Here is a 20308-nt window from a genome sequence, read left to right on the forward strand (position 1 = left end):
TTAGAGACCCAAGTCTTAGGCCCCAATATGGGCTGAAATCTCGTACCTATGGTTTTGCGATTTCACGTAACAATAATGGACTCATGGGATAGCTTTGGACACAAGCGTTCCAACGGCTCAAAGAAGCAGGTAAATTTAGAGGTTCTTTTTTATTAAGTGTAAGGTAATTTTAGGGGATGCAAGAACATTGGGGTGAAGAAATTTTCCTCTTCGAAATAAACCAACTAAAACATTACCTCGCTAAAGAAGCAGCTTTTTTGCAAGTACCATGAAGTTTTCTCATAATTTCAACTCCAGTAATCCAATTAACTAAGAGCCGCATAACACTAAAAAAATACTGTCGAAGACTTCCCTTCTTGAAAGCTGATCTGATGGTTTTTGCTGTCGTCCATCCCTTTCTTTATTGAGAGGTACCACACTATTGGTACACAATTTACATCTACTCTTCCTTGGAAAAGCTTAAACAAATTCTATGATACAAAAATATTTAAGACAACCAGACAATTGATAAAAAAACATGGGGAGAATAACCTGCATGAGCTTTACCATCGATCGTTGCATGAACAGTGCTCGCTTGAAGTAGTGAAATCCCGAAGCATCCCTCAAGAGGATTTGTCTAATTGTGATGGCTGAAGTTTACTTAAAGAACCGATGGCAGTCCTCACAAAGGCTGATGTTCTTTACAATCTTGATGGGTTTTCCTGGTCTATTCATCAAAAGCCCGAATGCTCAGCAAGTTTTGTACTGTGATAGAACAAGAAATCCTTTTTGAGATGTTCTCCAACTTCATGAAGAACGAAACTTGTCTCAGGCACATACCCAGCTCTTCGTCATTCTGAAATTAGGATTTCCAACCCACTATAGATGTCCTTGGCTTGGGAATGGGACTTATCTTTTGTATAAAATGATATAGTCTTGTTCTGTTGGATGACCAAACTCCGTGAAGGCTGTTTCTCAAACCCTCTCGATCTCATTTCTTTCCTCACTGTTTCAGAGCAATGCTGTGACATTCCGAATTTTGGCCCATTTTTGGGATTTATAAAACGGGTATTTCGTCGGTGCGCTTATAGTAAAATCTCGCCAGGAACCGATCACTCCCGGTTATTATTTTTAAACCTTGAGATTTCGCTAGAATCGCATTCGATCGAATTTGGCCGTTATTTAGACCCGACCTTGGCGTCGAATTTCGAGAGTTTCGGGACGAAATAAATTGGACGGTATCGATATTATTGTGGCCAGGCGTCGAGGTGATTAGGAATAGTGAGAAAGTGGATTTTTGGACCGGGTGCGAATTTGGGTGGTAGACCTCCTCGTAGTGTGTTTCGAGTTATTTTATTTTGGCCCGTTGTCTTATATTATTGTTTGGGATTTTTCGGGGACAGTTAGATCTTTTCCGGGTTTGAATCGCGACAATTAGAATAATATTTAGTTTGAACCGTGTCCGTTGGTTCGCGCTCGAAGATAAATATTAGCTTTTTCTTTCTCTCTCTCCTTTCTCCTCTGCGCCGCGCCACCCCCCCGTGCAACGTCCCCTCCCGCGCACGTCTCTCTCTCTCTCTCTCTCTCTCTCTCTCTCTCTCTCTCTCTCTCCCTCTTTCCTCCTCTTTTCCCGCTCACGTTTCCCTCTGTTCCGTCTGTCCTCTCTTTCTCTCTCTCTCGCGCACGTCCCCTCTCGGCTCACGTCCCCTCTGTGTCTCTGCATGAAAGCGGACACTTCCCTCCTCTCTCTCTCCTCCCTTCTCTCTTCCTTCTTCTCCTTTCTTCTTCTTTCTTTTCCTTGTTCTTCGCCGGCGTGCAGTTCCCTTCGCCCGCTCCGCTCACACCCGACCGCCGCCCAGAGCCCGCGCCGACCGCAGAGCTCCGCCCGCCGTCTTCCTCGCGCCGTCGTCGCGCCGCCGTGTCGCCCGATAGCCCCGCCCGACGCCGCCTCCCTTCCTTCCCAAGCTGCGAGCTTGGCTCGCCGCACTTGCTGTCTCGGCCGTCGCCCGCCCGGCCGCCTTGCTCCGCTCTGCTATCCCATTTCGCCGCCGCGGAGCTCGGCCGTCGCCTTCGCCGCTCGTTTGTTCGTGCACTGGGAGCTCGCCGACCTGAGCTCGACCGTCCCGTGCCATCCACCGCCGCTGCTGCGAGTCGTCGCCACGTCGCCCACCGTCCCGTCGTTCTTTGCTCGCCGGGCCGGCAGCCGATTTTCTCCAGGCCAAAACCAAGTAAGTGACTTCCTAAACCTTACCTAGTACTTTGGGTATTTTTAGACTTGTTTAGGGTGAAATTTAGTACCGGCTTAGGACTTTAATTAGGTGTGGGCTAATTAGACTGATTGTGCTTAATTGGTGAATTATTGTGGCGATAGTTGTGCGGCTGATTTAGTGATTGATCGAGATAAATATGCCCGATCGAATTGTCGTGGCGCTTGTGGGTGAATTGGATTATTTGAATGTGCCGACATGAATGTCGGGTCGGTGGACCGACGTGGGGAGTGTGAATTAAATTGGTTGTTAGAGTGTGCTAGATTGACATTGGTGAAAGGGTGGTGATTGAAGTTGATTTATATGACTAAGAGCATGGTGAATTTTGTATTGTGGTGCATGTGCATGAGAAAAGCCCGGCTTGATCCGAGGCGACCCGAGGCGATAGAGCGGGTCGTGGGAAAGTGTGAAATGTCCGGTGAGGGACGAAGCCCGGCTTGATTCGAGGGCTGCCAACCCGAGGCGTGGTTACGCAGGTGTGGCTAGAAAGGCAAGTACGGACCGAGGCGTGGTTACGCGGGTCGAGAGAAACGTCCCGAGGCGTGGTTACGCGGCGAGCCCGGCTTGATCTCGAGGGCGCCAACCCGAGGCGTGGTTACGCGGTGTGGCTAGAAAGGCAAGTAAGGACCGAGGCGTGGTTACGCGGGTCGAGAGAAATGTCCTGAGGCGTGGTTACGCGGGGTCGAGCCCGGCTTGATCTCGAGGGTGGCTCGAGGCGTGTTGACGCGGGCCGTGTGAAAGGACACGGGAGGTCGTGAGAAAGTTGCTCGGCCACGCATGCGAATTGAGTGTGATTGAATTGACTGGTTGAATTAGTTGGAGTGATTGAGTGAAAGCGTGGTTGGTGTTTGAGCGACTTGTGATGTGTTATTTAATTAATATTATTGCCTTATCACGTGACGACTAACGTGTAGAGTTGGCATGGACTTGATGACGAGGTAAGTACAATTATGCGAATTTTATATGTTATGGGGTAGATTGCATGTATGACTTGTCGGGTACGCATTGGCCTACGTGGAGTTTAGGGGTTGCTTATTGAGACTCGTTCTCACGGTTATTATATAACCATTTCGATCCGCGACCGTAATCGATTCGGAGACGCCGCCGAGCACCACGGGGATTGAAGAATAGATCATTTACCGTGTCTTTTGAGTACCTTTTGTAGAGGAGATAAGTTTGTCAACCACCGCCCTTTTGAAAACTGTGGTTCTAAATTGGTAGCCCGAGTTATCGTTTTGTATAGTGACTATTTTATGATGGTATGCAATTATTGTTTCGCACTATCCCTTTGTCGTTGTTTATTGTCTGGGTTAATTAGTTTCGCTTCCGCTTGCTTTTATTGTTGGGTGTTTCATTTGGGTCGGCGACGCGTCCTGGGACGTCGCGTTTAATGATCGACCACCAAGGGATGACCGCGCGCTCGTAGGGTGCGGGGCATGACAAATGCCATCTTCCAGATGCAGGGTGCAGATTTGCGACAAGCACATAGGTGGAAGGATCTCGCGGTTCCATCAAAAGTAAATGCCTTATGACTCTTTTACCGAGAATTGCATTGGAATCGATTCTACATCCATCAAGCAAAGCTCGCCAGACTGAAGCCTCTGGTTCAAAGGGCACATTGCTGATTGTTCTCTCTGAAAGCTCAAGAAATCCCCAGAATCCTAAAACACCAACAAATGCGTAATGCTCCTGGGAAAGTCCTACATCAAATTCTGTTCACACGGACGAAAAGAATCTATAACATTCATCAACTAGACACATTTTAGCATATTTATAACCTGATATAACTAAAAGGATGCTGATCTTGTCAGGCTTTATCCCTGCATCGTGTAAGTTTCACCAGACTGACGGCATCATCTCCCCGCCTATTTATAATGAACCCGCAATCAAGCCTTTCCATGAAACTACATCATGAGTAGGCATACTGTTAGACTTTTTTAGCAGCATCCATATTCCACCACTTTGAGTACACACTGATCAACGCATTTGCTACCTCTAAATCTGAAAATAATCCAGATTTGAGAACATGACAGTGAATCTGCCCACCCATCTTATCAGACCCTAAAGTTCCACAAACACAGAGTATTGAAGTTGATGCAACTTCATCAAAAATATGCTCCCTTCTACTTTACAACGGCAAAATAGTGATATTTCCTCATCCGGCAGCCCATTACGTTAATATCCACATATCATAGAAGTACAAATGATAGATCTATTCCACTCAAAAGGCCACCATTTGAACATCTTTCCAGCATCCACCATCCTCCCACAATGAGTGCACATATCAAGCAAAGCTGCTTCCACACAAGCATTTGCCAGGAGAACAAACACGATAATAAACCCTTGCAACTGCTCACTAAGTTTCCCTGCCCCAAGCAACCCACACGCCTTAGCAACAGTAGTTAAGGTGTAGTCAGTCAACTCCAAGCCCTCCTCCACCATACTAATAAATAAATCTATCACTTCAAAAGCTTTGTCATTTGCACAAATTCCTGCCAAAAGGGCGTTGTGAGAAACACAATTCTTCTCTGGCATTATATGAAACATCTCCATAGCCATATCAATCAACCCAAACTCTGCATAGGCTCTAATCATCTCTGTCCACGTGATAACATCCCTCATGGCCATCTTCTCAAACAAGGCCTCCACATCGTCTATGGTTCCACATTTTATGTAAAATCCAATAAGTGCATCGTTCACACTCAATAGTCTAAATACCAATTCTGATGGCATGAGCATGAATTTCTTTTCCTCCAATTAAACTACTAGTATCAGTACAGGCATTCAAAAGTGCAGAAAGAGTCATATTATCGACTCTAAAACCATCAATTTGGTCCATCTGTCCAAAAGATTCAAACACTATTTCGTACATTTGGGCCTTCACCAATCCCGAAACTAAAGTATTCCAGTGAGCAATGTCTCTCTTAGGCATTTCGTCAAACAATTCAAGAACAGAATCCAGACACTCGCATTTATTGTACATACCCATAAGTGCATTCGAAACGAAGACGCTTTCTAAATAACCCCTTTTAGCCACCAAAGCATGGACTTGCAAACCTAGCTCTATTTCAGTCAGCCGTACACAAGCGGTCAGAATCGCAACAAGCTATACTCATTTGGCTGAATACTTGAACTCATTTAGCTCCAATTCACAGGAGCATTAACACATGTTATAATTGTGCTTCCTCTATGACAATGGTTCATTCCGTAATCTTATTTATTTCTACCGTGTAGATTATTCATTATCTGTAATTACTGTTGAAGTTAACTTGTGGCACTAAATGTTCTTAATCAGGAATGTTAATCATCTCCTCACAAATAAATTGACTAGTCCAGGCAAAGTAAAAGAATTTGGTTTATAGAAGTTCTTACGGTGAAAGGTTTAATTCCTGGATGGGATCTTCCTGGCATAGTAAACGTGTGAAAATATATACAAACAACCTTTTTTGGCTTATTGTTTGCTGATGTATTTTATCCATAAGTATATTATTCTTGTAATCACTTGTTCGAAAAATGTACACTATGGATTAGTAAATGCTTAAAAACTGTATATTATTCTGTGTCATTTTTAACTCATCTCCTGAATCTAGGACTTCAATTATGTGAAAGGATCTTTTACTAACTGGCTATTGAAACGAGAAGCTATTTGGGCCTTACGTCTCCTGGAAATGTTGTTACAGAATAAGTTTCAAGACTTCTAGAGAAAAGTTATTGTTCTTATTGGTATCAATGCCGGGTTATCATGATTGAAATATTTCACACCGCTTGATAATGGTTTATATGCTCTTTATGTTTACAAGCCTAACTTTTACGTTGGACTTTATGGTTAACTTCAATAATAGTACACTCATCTATCGACAACTTAACTGGTATGTTCTTCGACATCATTTAAACATTCATGGAGTAGAGATGCATGCTCAAATTTGTTGTAGCTACTTGTTTTGTCGACGGGCAATTGCAATTTCTTTTGCTAGGTTACGACCTATCTAAGATATCATCTATCATTATATTTCTTGCAAAGTGCAAAGTTGGCAATAAAATCCAGACATTTCTCTTAAATGAGATACCCAAGTTTGGTGATAACCTATTACACCATAAAAAATTACAAACAAGTGGCGCTATAGTGGTAACTTTCTGTTAATTATGTTTTTCAACAGCATTCTAGAGGTATTTGCCAGCGGTGGAGCTCATGGGAGAACATAAAGAGAATATGAATCACAAGACTCTGGAGTATTCAAAGAAGGCCATGCTCAAGAATGTTTCTTCTGTCAGAACTATTTTTCCAGCTTCAAGATCCTCTTCCAGTTACACATACATTTTGCTTTATCAATCACGTTCTGTTGGATCCAGAAGCAATACTGTGATGAGCATTGGACAATCTAGTTCGGAAATGAGTATGTCATGTTTCTTTCTTTGAAGGAAAGAGTGCTTGTTGATACAGTGCAAGGCTAGGAAAAGGGGCGTGACATTGCAAGGCTAGGAAGAGGGGTGTGACATCCGCATCTTACAGCTAAACATGACATACTCTTTACAGAACTAGATTGTCCGATCCTCTTCATCACAGTATTCCTTCTGGAGCCAACAGAATGTGATTGATAAAGTAAAATGCCTGTATAACTGGAAGAAATCTTGAAGCTCAAAATACAGTTCTGAGAGAAGAAACAAGCCTGGTGTTGGTGTTTGCGGAAGCGTGTGTGCAAGTGTGTGCGTGAAATATGGCAAGGGATTCACGAAGGAACAATGAACAAAGGCTAGATGAAAGTGGCGAAAAGAGGCACAAGGGAACAAGCAAGAGAGGCTATTGTTATTAGTTGGTGTTACAAAGGAAGGACAGATTTTGTTGTCCGGTCTTCTACAAAATGGACGCCCACTCGCCTATTTATAGGCTTACCTCACCGACTACTCCACCGCTACTTCTTGACCGACTTAGACAGCTGGACAACTAGACATTCAGTAACTTTTCTTTACCTAAGACTTCTACTGCTGGCTTTTCTTGCTTCCCACGTGTAGGACTAGAGACTTCTACACAAAATTAGTGAACTCCGGACACTACTTTTGCCGCCCAAGCACTAGATTTTTTTTGCAGGATTTTTCTAGGCTTTTCTAGAAATTGGATCAGCATTTTAACACCTGGGTATGGCCTTCTTTGACAACTCAAGAGTCTTGTGATTCATCTTCTCTTTATGTTCTCCCATGAGCTCCACCACTGGTCAATACCACTAGAATGCTGTTGAAAAACATAATTAACAGAAAGTCACCACAATAGTGCCAAAGCTGCATCACCTTGCTCAATGGCTCCCACGGCTTTGATGCCATTGCTTCTTGCATCCGTCTTTGTTGTTCTTCTATTACCTCCATTCCTTTCTGTTCTTAAAAATATATATCGGAAACCTCTGGTTAGATGCACACCCTTTCTCACTTTGCACTAAATTGTCTGCAGGTAGCAAAGGAAGTTACCAATGCAGCCCTGTCCTCTTCAGGGTCAACGGCCCCTTCAGTTTCATCCCCATGCAGCAGTTGCGGAGAAAATGATCCAGCTTCGTCTTCTGACTCCATCATCTCTTCTTTAGGTAAGGGTTCTGGGGACATTGATCCTTCATCTAAACGTCAAAACCGTGGGAATATTAACTAATTAACTTGTCTGAACTGAAAGGCGAAACAAGATTTCTATAGAAAAGTTATTAGTAGACAGATATACCATCATTCACACCTTCTTGTATAGGACTGAGGACATTAGCAGTTTCTGGATTATCAACGACATCCACAGGCTGCTCCAGATGTTGAAGATGCTTGCGCAGCATTTTCGCATGAAATTCTTTCAAAAAGGCCTATGTTTCATTCAGCAAAATTAATGTACCAAATATATATTCTCAACAGTGGAAGAATATCAAAATAAAAATACCTTTGCATTGTATATGTGGATACGTTTGTGGCTAACTTCCCAAAATTCCACGACCTTAGCTGTGCCAGAACGCAACTGAGTCTCAACACCAGCATGTATATCCTCCAATTCTCGGTAGGTCTTTTTATGCAGATAATCCCTCACATCTGCTTCGGTGCTAGAATGGATTCCCCTTTCTTCTGCAAGCAACTCAGCAGGAGGCTCCTCCCTACGCACTCTAGCTCAATCAAATGCGTCCTTTTTCCTAGCTTCTACCAGCTCCCAATTGCAAACCACTAGAAGTGCCTGCACAGTAAGAAAAATGTAGACCCAGAAGGTAAACTTTTCATATGCTACTCTGAATAATCCACCATTTTAGACACTACTTTCAAGTAACATCCTTGCACTGCTCAAAGGCCAAACAACCATGTTAAGCGTCAATGATCTCATAGAGCTTATGTAGCACTTCCATGACTAGGATAGATACCAAGATCAAGGATGCTGAGAAGTGAGTCACATAATGACTACTAGACACTAAATGAAAGATCTCTAAACCATTCACATGAAAATAATAAAAAAGCATATTACCTTCCAGTACTCAACATGTGTTGGTGTCTTGGTGTCCAAATCGAGATGCATTTAGATGTCACCACGAAGCTCTACCATTTCTTTCACTGTTGAGCCCCGAATCAAATGCAGTGGCTTGGACAGTAAGCTATCATAATAATAAGCCTCTCTAAATTCAATTTATCAAAAATTTATTTTGAATACTTTATTAGGATTACAAACAACGCAATGAGTTCTCATTTTATACATTTCTTTGGAAATACCTACAGGGATATTTATACACCATAGTTTTAACAACAAATTCACTTCATGGGCAATTAAAGCAGTCTGTATGGTCAACAGTTTATGATCCACCTCCTATCAACCACTGAAGTCGAGTATCAAACTGCTGAATCAAACCCCAAACTGAAAAAGATGCACTTCCAAAGCAGCTTAATTGTCTGATTGAAATAAAATAAAATATTTAGAGCTTGTTTGAGGAGCTTTTATCCACACTTTTTTGTGGCTTAAGACTTACACCAACAAGTTGTCTGGCACCAAAGACTCGGAAAGAGAAGCTAGGGCCAGAAGCAGCCCCCTATTCCCAAGCTTTGTGTTGCGGAAGCCAAGCGATCGAACAATAAAATTGACAGAATAAGAAAATAAATCGGACACCAGATTTACGTGGTTCGGTCGTAGTGACCTACGTCTACGGGGAGAGCAGCACGGAATTCCACTATAGATCAAGCGATACAACGGAGATTACAACCACACTCGAGTCACTCAAACACTCTCGATGTTTCCCAAGCCCCAATTACACCCGATAACTCACGCAGTGTTTAGCCCCATAATTCCTCACGAAATAATCTCTCAATCTCGCAAAGGAATTATACACAAATCTTAACACAAGATTTAATCGCTACGAACACTTGAGCTCTTGGTGTAATTCCACGAACAAACTCACGGAGATAATCCACAAGCACTCGACGAAACGGCGCTTCAATATTTTCTCCCTCTCTGTTATCTTCTCGGAGCAACCCACCACTTTATATATAATTCACCGCCAAGGGATGTGGATAATCGTCTCGGTCAAAGAAGTCAACACCGAATTTGGATAAGGAAACAAATTTTATTTCCTTCTTTGTCTGACATGTGTTGATCCCAGTCAAAGTCCAATATTTCTAGTTTGAGAATAGAGACTCCAACGTGCGTTAGGAAAGTAAATTCAGATATTTCCTTTTTGCTCGATTTCGGATGTCCGCAAAATATTAAGATTTTCGCTTCGGGCTCAAACTCGAGACATATTTTTAACACTTTGGATGAGAGATATGACTTTCAAGCGAGTGTGAAATTACCCCATAAATTGCAAGATCGTCTTTTTTATTATTTCTTCCTTTTTGTTGTGTCTTAGGAAATACAACAATTTCAAAAGTTTCAAATCCTAATTCTTCAATCCAATAAAAGTCAAAACGAGGGAAAAGAGGAGGACGGGAAAGAGGACTTAAGGCTAAAATTCAATTTAGAATGTAGCAGCAGCCAAGTCAAAGGCAGCTCAAACAAGCTGTTCTCAGCTCAAATCCAAGTAACAGCAAACATGATCTTCAAGCAAAGTGAAAGACTCTATCAAACCAATCTTCTATATAAAAGAGATGCTGGTCATTAGATGCTAATGAAGAAACTTTAGACAATGATAGGAAATAAAACCATGGTAAAAGATAATCAGTTACCATAAGAGGAATAGGTACGTCTGTCAATTGTTAGAATAACATGGACTGCAGACGCTAAAGGTTGATACGTCTGTCCATCTGCTGACATTTTCAGGTCAGCCACAGATGAGTATGGAATATTGTTACTTTCCAAAAACATGTACGAAAATAATTCGGTGAAGCTATTCATGTACATGGATGGCTCAAAAGTGAAAGTCAAACGGCTTTTTAATTAGATGTATAAGTACCTGTGTGGGACAAGGCATAAAGAAGCGTAGGATGTGTTTAATGCTGAACGAAAATTTTCAGCCAACCCTTACTGAACTCCCTCTTTAAAAGATTTTTGATCTTAAGCATTTTATCTCAAATAGAAAATCTTAGTGACTTTCACCGTTCGGAGGCTCTTTTAAGAGGGCATCTTAACAGGGACAGTAAGCAGAATAGAGGCTACAGGCTGGCAGATGTCCTTATAAAAGAGCATGTGAATTAGTGAACCGTGGATCAATTTATCACTCTTTGTTGAGACGATCGAATGCAGGAGCTATGAGCTTTTTAAGTCAGCAAGTACCTCAGGGCTTTGAAAGACATTTGCTTTATCAATGACAAAAACGAGACGAAACCTGTCATGTCCTATTCCTCCTTCAATTTCTAGACTTGTTTTGAGGGTGGGGAAAGTTCTATTCCTTGAGCCAAGCAACTAGATGTATGGTGAATAGGTTAAAGACTTTCAAGAAGTTGAGTTTCTATTAACAAAAGATAGACTTTTTGTTTCTAATCATAGTTATTAGCATACTCTCTTTTCATAAATTTACATAGAAGAGTACCTCTTCAATACCTTGTTTACGTAACAAATCATATAGCTTTTCAAAGAAAATAAAATACAAGTAGGAAAGGCAAAGAAGCACAGTGTCTGTCAGAATAGGCAGTTTAATCTTAGAATACATTAAATTTTCACCGTGAAGACCATGAAAGGTTCATTCAATTCAATATCCAGATCATCTGAACCATTGAAGTGCTTAAATAGAAAATTAATTGCTTTTGCATGCCCTTCATGCAATCTAATCTCTGATCTGACTTTGCTTTGATCAAAATGAAACTGCAAGGGTAAATGTGTGAAAGACTCACCATATTGAGAAAAACAATTGTCAAAATGATGCCTCTGAAGACTAGACCACAGGAGATGGGGAACTTGACATAGAGATTAGCCAGTAGCCATAACTCCTCTTCTTTCTTCTCCCAATCTTGAAACTCTGCTCGAGCACGCTCTCTGGCTATCATTGCCTGCAGAAAGCAGATATACAGAAATTATCTCTCAAAAGGTCCCCTCGGGAAGCAAATGAGCATGAATGAAGGTAATCTGTTTTGTCTTCGTCGATTGAGCTGAGTTGCGAGCGTTGTGAGCTGACGAAGCATGCGGAGCCAAAATGATGGCCATGGTTGAGAGCGAAGAAGCTTTCTTCAATATCCGCAAAATTTTCCACTAAAGTCTGGAAATGGCAGGATTTTCTCCTCACCTCACACCCTATCATGCAAAGGTTGGTTACAACCTACAACTGCGCAATATTTTGTGCATGGTGCAGGATCGATTTTTCGTGCATTTAAATATATATATTCAACTTGGGTCCGACATTTCGCATTTTAGCTCGCTTCTTACTTGATGTGAGAGCAGGGTTCACCATACATATTTAAATTTCCATACTATCAAGCACAATATAAAAAAGAGGGAAAAGAGTACAAAATAAAAAAGTACGTCTCAATTGCCCCTCCATCTACCTACGATCTTATTTGTGCCTTATCTTAAATTAAATTAGGCGAAACAAGATATGGATTGACTTTTCATACTAATTGAGATACAATGAAGCATCTCGAATCCGAACTGTCCATTTAGGTTCTGACTTTTGATAAAGAAAACTCTACCTTATAACCACGTCTTGCCTAATGTGGCATGAGATACATTCTATAAGTTCGACTTTTCATTTAACAAGTTATATTAATCTCATAATTTGTCCGTCCATGCACATTTCGATCGCTGACTTGATTACTTGATCCTCATTTTTCCATAGGTGAGGAATTTATTTACTTCCTCGTATTTAGGAAAAAAACAAAAAAAGAGAAATTTTCATAAAAAAATTTAAAACAGAGGAATTCCGAAAAAATGGTTGGTTGTGGAAAAATTTGAAATACGTACGCAACCAAACGAATGAGGAAATGAAAAACAGTGTGGAAATATTGCCGCGTGACTGAGCATTAATTTCCTGCCAATTGAAATCAAAACGGGTTTTACTTTTTCTATTTTCGGTCTGCGTTCCTTAAACTAATAATGAGGCATATCAGCACATTTACAAATTTACAAAAAAAATTATTTATTATAATTTTTTTTTCATTTTTCAAATAAAATATTTTTATTTTTAAAATACTATTGATGACCCTTAATAAATGCTCCGAGCATTTTTTACCATTTGACTTTCTCATAAACACAATTTACCTTAGATAGTCATTTTCTAAGCTAATTAAATAAACATAATACTAATTATAATCAATCAGGAATATGCACAATCAACTTGATTTTATAATGCATAAGAATATAAACTCCATGATGTAACGAGTATGTGAACTTGGCTAACGGAGTGGATACAGACCCGAAAGAGGCAGAACTTGACTCTGGTATTATGTTAGAAATCCAATCCAAAAGAATAAAATGATAGGTGGAGGATAACCATTAAGAGCATATCAACCTCATTGTCAAACGATATGAGATATTTCAACATGTTCATTTCCCCTTCGATCATTTTAGAGCATGTCCGAACATGTTTTACACCCTACTTTTTGCTTAATTCAAATTCTACAATGCACACATTTTGACTTTTTTTTAATCTATAACATCCCAAAGTTTACGATATACATATTTTGATACGTAGATTCACTTATAATTCTTTTATGACTTTTAAAAACTAGATAATATTTAAAGTTATGACGGAAAAAAGAGGTTTTTCACTTTATCTGAAGCATAAATAAACATGCTCTAATGTACATCGGAAAGATCGAGCATGAAGAAGTTACAATCTATTTTTTTCTTTTTTTGGTGGAAAAATATCAAGCTGAGTGTTGGAACAAACCAATAATATTCAAATACTCGACAAAATATATTACAATAATAAGGTAACAATAAGCCCCCGCGTGTAAATAAACTTAGATTGAGTTTAAAGAAATAAGAGTTTGTAGGCTAATTAAACTATGCCCATACTGCAAATGCAAATATGATAACGTAGGAAACTTCTGTTTATTTACTTGAATCCTTGTAGGTGACACTATTTCCTAATATAACATCGGTTTAATAACGAGTCTAAGGAATAAGGCCACACAGGATCTTTTTGGAGGATTGAAAAGGGGGAAGACTCGATGAGGATTTTATCCTATCTTGTGTGTCTTGTCTAAGATAGGATGAAGTCGGATATAAGGGAAATAACCATTGATGTAAAAAGTAAACGGCCGAATGATCAACATGGTAGTTTACCTGGCCATCCGCGTGTAACTCTAAACACAAAACTAAAATCAATATCTAAAAAAAAACAATAGGAAAAATCAAATTTGGCCTCTTCTCTCTCCGTCCCCTCTCTCTCTCTCTCTCTCTCTGTGGACCACAGATTCGCCCCGATGTGTGGGCATTGGTGGTGCGTAGTCTTCGAAGGTTGATCAGGCTTCACCTCGACAATGGTTGTTGGTGGTGCGCAGCCTTCCAAAGTTAACCTAGTTGTCTAAATGCGTTTTGAAAGCTAATCTAGCTTTCGAAACGCATTGACACAGCCGGTTCAATGCCCTAAACCACTCGTTAGTTAACATCGCAAAATCTCGATCGGGACCTTCCAACTTTGATCTGTCCTTGCTCTTTGCCGCGTGAAATCAAGCGAACAGCTCAATCCCCAGAACAATGCACACAATTCTTATAATGCGAGGAGTGTAAGTTAGGACTACGAAACCAGTGCATATGATAGATTTATTTAATTATGAGCGATCTCATTTCTCTAGTAACTTTTCTTGCTGCACTCGAAAAATCTCACGCGCACCCCCCATCTCTTCATTTGCCCCGAATTATATCGCATGGAATTGAAGTGCAAGAAACACATTATCATCATCGCACCTTACCAAAATTGCCTCCTACGGTGAATGAGATGATCATTCAAGGGAGGGTATAACCGGTACTGGAGAGCTTCAACGACCCACACAGAATTGATCATAATAAAGGGGTATGATTTTGTAATGCTGGGGGATGCCCCTAAGCTGCTGTACTTCATCTAGTTTATAATACTTACATTCACACTAAAAAAAAAATAAAGGGTATGATGAATGATCATAGTCCCGGATCCTAGAGTAATAAAAAGGCCTGGTAAAAGCCTAACCGGTTGATCGAGACCTCCTTCTCATCCTTATGCTATGCGATAACAAAATTTAAATAAATAAAAAAAGATGGTGTAATGTATTAATGTGGAGCATGCTAATCAATATGGTGATTAACAAGTAATCCTATGTTAAGCTTCAATGGGAGGGACAAGTCTGTTATCAGGGATAGTTCCAGGAAAGAAGGATACGAAAGTAGATAATCTCGGACCTCGATCTAGAGGAAATGTTTACTTCCAGGTCCTGAAGATAATTTTAGTCTTTTTGTAACTTTTATCAAGCATGTTTTAGTTATTAAATTCCTACCTCCTAAAACATCAATTGAACATCTGTATAGAAACTTAACTTAAGAAAATTCTGATCTTGAGACGAAAGGAAGTATGATGTATGGTGCAGATGTGATTTGTGCAGGGTTATTTTACAATTTAAGTGGAGTGCCTTTGTTTGGTAAGTAGTAATTAGTTTAGTAGAAATACATGGAAACGATGCAAAAGATAGAGGAGCACTAGAAGAAGTTACTACATTCAAAAACATCAGTGAGAAGTGATATTTCCTGAACCTAAAAGTTTTGTTCCACACCGTTTTCAAATTGCATGTTTTGGTTAGATTAATTTATCCTTAAAACTCATTCATGAAATTAATGAAAATTCTTGAAATACTGTAAAGACCAAAGATAGGAGTTTGCTAGCATAGTCCTCTATTCATGAAATGTAACTATTTTGTTCCACACCGTTTTCAATCTAGGATTGTTATAAGAGAAGATTGTTATTTATCACAGCAACCAAAGTGCAATAAATTTGACCAAAAACCATGTGTATCACAAGCAGATGAAGCATGATGATGTCACATACAATTTTGTAATTGATATTGAGTCACAAGGAACCGTATTCATTGAAGAAAGTGCACACATTATATAATCCGACAAACATTTTATCCGCATGAGATGCATCCTTTCTTTAAAAGTGGTAATGTAACTGAGTGATAAAAACATCAATGATCTATTGATACGTTTACAAAGTTGACAGGCTCCGTACCGGTAAATGGGTCGCTTTAGGAGCTTTAGTAGATACCCCAAGGCTGTAAGCAAAATCAAAGTACAACCGTCAATTGGATTGCGAATCCTAGTCCAATGTTCGAGTCATGAACGACACAGTAAATAACAAAATTAGGAGCATGTTTGGGGATTTTTGCTATGTGGAAGCTTTTACTTTTACAAAGTAGTATCTCCAACAGCCACTTTTAGAACTGCAGAATGTTCACTCAAGGGTTTTTGTTACTGGCCTGCTAAGCAGCAAACAACTTCGGTAGAGAAGACCAAACATGTTTTAGAATGGAAAGCATTAGGGAGAAAAAAGGGGTATTGTTAAACAAATGCCTCCGGATACTTGTTAACCATACCCATTAGAAAAATGTTTCCATTTTCAATGCGATCAAACGTAACCCAGGACAAATAGTGCATAAAATATGAAATTTTCCTCGATTAAGTATTTAAGACATGTCATGGGAGTACTTGTTAACAAAATCCTAGAACAAAAACATAAAGTATAGATCACTCTTCATTGAAAGAACACACATCTACAGCGTAAATGACATTGGTAGAGGGACAACAAATTTTTTTCTCTTTTTTGGCCATAGAGATTAAAGATATGTTGAAAGCATCCAAAAAAGAAAAAATCAAAATACAATTGAATCTTCCCCAAAACAAAACGCATCTCTACACATTAGCTGCATAATCATAAAAATGTTCAATTCAAATATCTTTTCATGAAATTCAAATGTAAAAATAGCTTTCTCTTGACACCTATTTTAATTTTGCCCAAAATTAATTATAAAAATTTTAGGGATTAGTTTCCTTAATTCCTAAACCAAAAATTAATTAATTAATTAATTAGTTATAATTGCATTGCATATAGGCATTAGGCACATTTGCATTAATAGGGCCTATTAGACATATTTACTTAATTAATTTTCAAAAAAAATTATTATTAAAAATTTAAAAAAAATTTAAAAAATTTAAAAAAATTAAATGCGGGTTGGGCTGGGTTGACCCGGCCCCCTCTTTTCCCCCCCGCAGGCCCAGTCCACCTCTTTTCTTTTTTCTTTCGCCTCCGCACAAGCTAGGCCAGCCTAGCCCAGCTCCTTCTTCCCTTTCTTTTCCCCATGGCCGGCCCCTTTCCCTCTCTCCTCTCTCTTCTGTTCTCCCTTGTCCCAACCACCGCTTGGGACAACGAGAGTTATCCGCTCCACTGCGCAGAGTTGACCATGAAAGTTTTGCTAGGAGTGGTAGGCCGGTGCAGTGCATTCAATGGAGCAGGGCAGGCAACCGGCGACCACCATATAAGCCGGAGAAGAGAGATAATAGCCGGGAGTCAGAGAGCATAGAGAGAGAGAGAGATAGAGAGAGAGAGAGAGAGAGAGAGATTTTCAGAGAGTTAGTGAGAAATAGAGAGCAAGAGAGAAGTCTTGGAGTGTTTTGCAGGTCCCAGTAGCCTCGCTGTCTCCCGCGGAGTAGCCGGCAAGCCACTCGGAAGTAGCCCAATAGGTAAGCAACCCCGACCCTTGTTTTTCCCCTGTTTTGGTTTACCGGTTGGCCGGGACTCGCGTAGGCCGTTTCATGCGAATCTCGGCCCATACCGCCCTTACCCTCGGTCCAGACGTCGTGTTAGAAGGTGAGTGGTGGCCATCGGAGGACGTTGGAGCCTCGGAATAGATCAAAATCCCCCTATTTTGGTCACGCTCTCCATGTGTTCGACGAAATACCCGAGTGATGTCATTTTATTTTGGCCCTCGACCGGCGGCGTTGGGGTCTGCAAGCGTACTAGTTGGCCTAGGTTGGCCTCGTGGTGGCCGCCGGAGGCTAGATGAGGCCAACCCTTTGCCTGGGTCGGCCGGCCCATCCTCAACCGCCATTTGGGTTCAAAGAGCCCCCGTCGGGGCTCAGTCGGCGACTGGCTTGGCCAGCTCCAAGTTGGCCGGCTAGGTAGGGGCTTCCTCAGCTCGGCTAGCTAAGGAGGCCGAGGCCTATGGTCGGGCGAGACGGCTGGCAAATCGCCGAATCTCGCCCGGCCACCGTTCTTACGTGCCTATGGATCGGCCTACAGAACAGGTCTGAACCGGCCCGCAGACCCGGTCAGCTGGTCTGCGGGCAGATAGGGCCGGTTCGACCGGTCGAACCGGTCATGTTTTGGCTTTTTCCACCGGATCGGGCCCGATCCGATCCAGAACCCGGGTTAACGCATATGGATCGAGGTCCGTTGACCAGGGTCTAATTTGACGCGACCCGGGTCCCCCGACCTGACCCGGTTTATTATTAAATTAATATTTTTAAAATATATATTTTGTAAAAAATAAAAATAAAATAATTTTTTTTCTTTTTAAAGTATTATTATTATGAAAAAATAATAAATAATAAAAAATATATGTCTTTTTTTTATTTCTTTTAAAATTAGGAAATAGTTTAGAAATTGGTCTTTTTGAATATTTTCCTAAATTATGTGAACTATTTGATTAGTAATCAGGTTTGAGTCGGATAGGCCTATAGGGTTATATGGTAGTATTTTGCATGTCATTTTCTCACTGTTGTATTATTATGCACGTTCGTTTTTAATTAAAATACAATTGCATAAATTGCCATGTTTTGAATGTTGTCACCTTAGTTAGGGCTAAAACCTTAGGCTGCATATTTAGTTTGACTGCTAATCGTTAATGATTATGCACTCGTTTGATCACCTCACATGTTAGGAAAAAGGTCCTAAAATCAATCCAAAATGCCTGACAAATATTTTCTAAAATGAACAAGGTAAAAGATACCGAAAGGGCATTAGTTATCCAACTAGTGTAACCAAGTCCCCGAACTCATTTAATCTCTAGTTCGTAGGAGTAGAGTGATTCTCCTGTCACTTTACTTGGGTGTCTAATCGATCCACCCCAAACTGATTAGAGGTGACTCCTAGATAAAAATCACTTGCAGATTAAAAACCTAAACCATAAGTCGCGATATGGTATGGGCTTGAGAGAGTACGAGTTAAGTCCTGAACCTAGACTGAGCACGTGCCAGGCGAGACCCCCTTTTTTATGATCAAAAACCGGAGGTCGATCGTGACACTTTCGATAGAAGGCCCGCTATTGACTAAATTCAATAGGAGAATCGAGATCTTAGAATGATGAAGTCTTGCAGCTAGAGATAAGACCTCATATCTTTCACTTTGATACATTTATTCGAAATTTTTTTTTGTGACACTGAAAACCGTAAACTTGCATACGAGTGACATATTTACCATTCGTTAAGATTTTGTTAAAAATCTAATGTGTGGTGCCACGCAAGCGCCACATAAAAAAATTAAAAATAAATATAAAAACTAAAAAATAAAAATAAAATCCTAAGATCGCCACTTCTTATTTAGTGTTTATACTTAATTTTAATCTTTTTGCAATGTCTATCTGGCAAAGACATTTAGTTGGTCTTAAGCCCATTATAATTGGGCTATTCTCGTGATTTCCTCGGGATGGGCCATAGGCTGCGTTTGGGATTGGCTTTAGGAAGCCACTTTGGGCACCTAAAGCCCTTTAGGCTAAAATTTGGTGTTTGGCAAATTTTTTTTTGAAACCCCATTAAGCCAAAGTTGGCCTTGTGAAGGCTGAAAAGCCCAAGGCTAGTCCTAGGCTACCTTGGGCTAAAGTCCTTTACATTTTCCTAAAAACTTTCCCCCAAAGTGTTCCCAAATGCACCCATAGTCAACTTGATGTTAAGAATGCCTTCTTGCACGGCATACTTTGTGAGGAAGTTTACATGTGCCAACATTTTGGTTTCTCTCATCCTGATTTCCCAAATCAAGTGTGTCATCTTTGAAAAGTTATCTTATGGTTTAAAATAGGCTCCACGTGCATGGTTTCATCGCTTCAAAGGCTTTTTATTATATTTGGGGTAGACTGGACTTGCCCAAAAGAATAGAGAGAATTTGTCTATCTTATCTGCCCAGTTGGGCCTCAAATTTACTGGATATGCCGTCGGCCCAAAGATTATGGGCCAAAAAGTTTGAGTTCACGTTCCGGTTCAGGGAGATATTCAAGTCGGGTCAAATTTAAAGGTACCAAACTCAAACCATAGAGGGATCAGTTCAAATCGGATAGACTCTAATGTATCCAACTCTAGAAGAATCGTATCTATTTATTGAAGAAATTATGGACATAGTATTTTTTTTTTTTATAATCAGGATACGAGCCACCTTTGCACCCCTCCTTAAATCGCGATTTGAATCGATCCGTCTTCATGCCACGGGTGGGTTGACATAGTATTTTGAAGCCAAATCGATTTAAAAAAATTTTCTTATCTATTTCACTATTTCTCAATTATCAACCAAACTGATTAACCAATAGATTGTAATTTTGATTTGGTTTTGCCTCGTGAAGTTTGGTGTTATTGGTTCCTGACTATCTTAAACACCCTCAGATGAAAGAAGTGCAATATGAAGTGGCCGGTCACTTTCAATATGTTTAGTACACGGAAATGAAATTAAGCAAGAAAGGAATTTCTA

At 40.3% G+C, this 20308-nt stretch overlaps 2 pseudogenes; both read right to left on the reverse strand.

The window, feature by feature from the left end:
- Positions 1-20308, reverse strand: part of LOC115662192 (kinesin-like protein KIN-14E) — a 120325-nt pseudogene that overhangs the window by 13834 nt on the left and 86183 nt on the right.
- LOC130135225 (pentatricopeptide repeat-containing protein At5g03800-like) lies at positions 543-4296 on the reverse strand (annotated as a pseudogene).

This window comes from Syzygium oleosum, unplaced genomic scaffold, assembly GCF_021117445.2.
Source record: "Syzygium oleosum isolate NSW1041296 unplaced genomic scaffold, Sole_v2.1 Sole_v2.29, whole genome shotgun sequence".
In the NCBI taxonomy this organism is placed as follows: Eukaryota; Viridiplantae; Streptophyta; class Magnoliopsida; order Myrtales; family Myrtaceae; genus Syzygium; species Syzygium oleosum.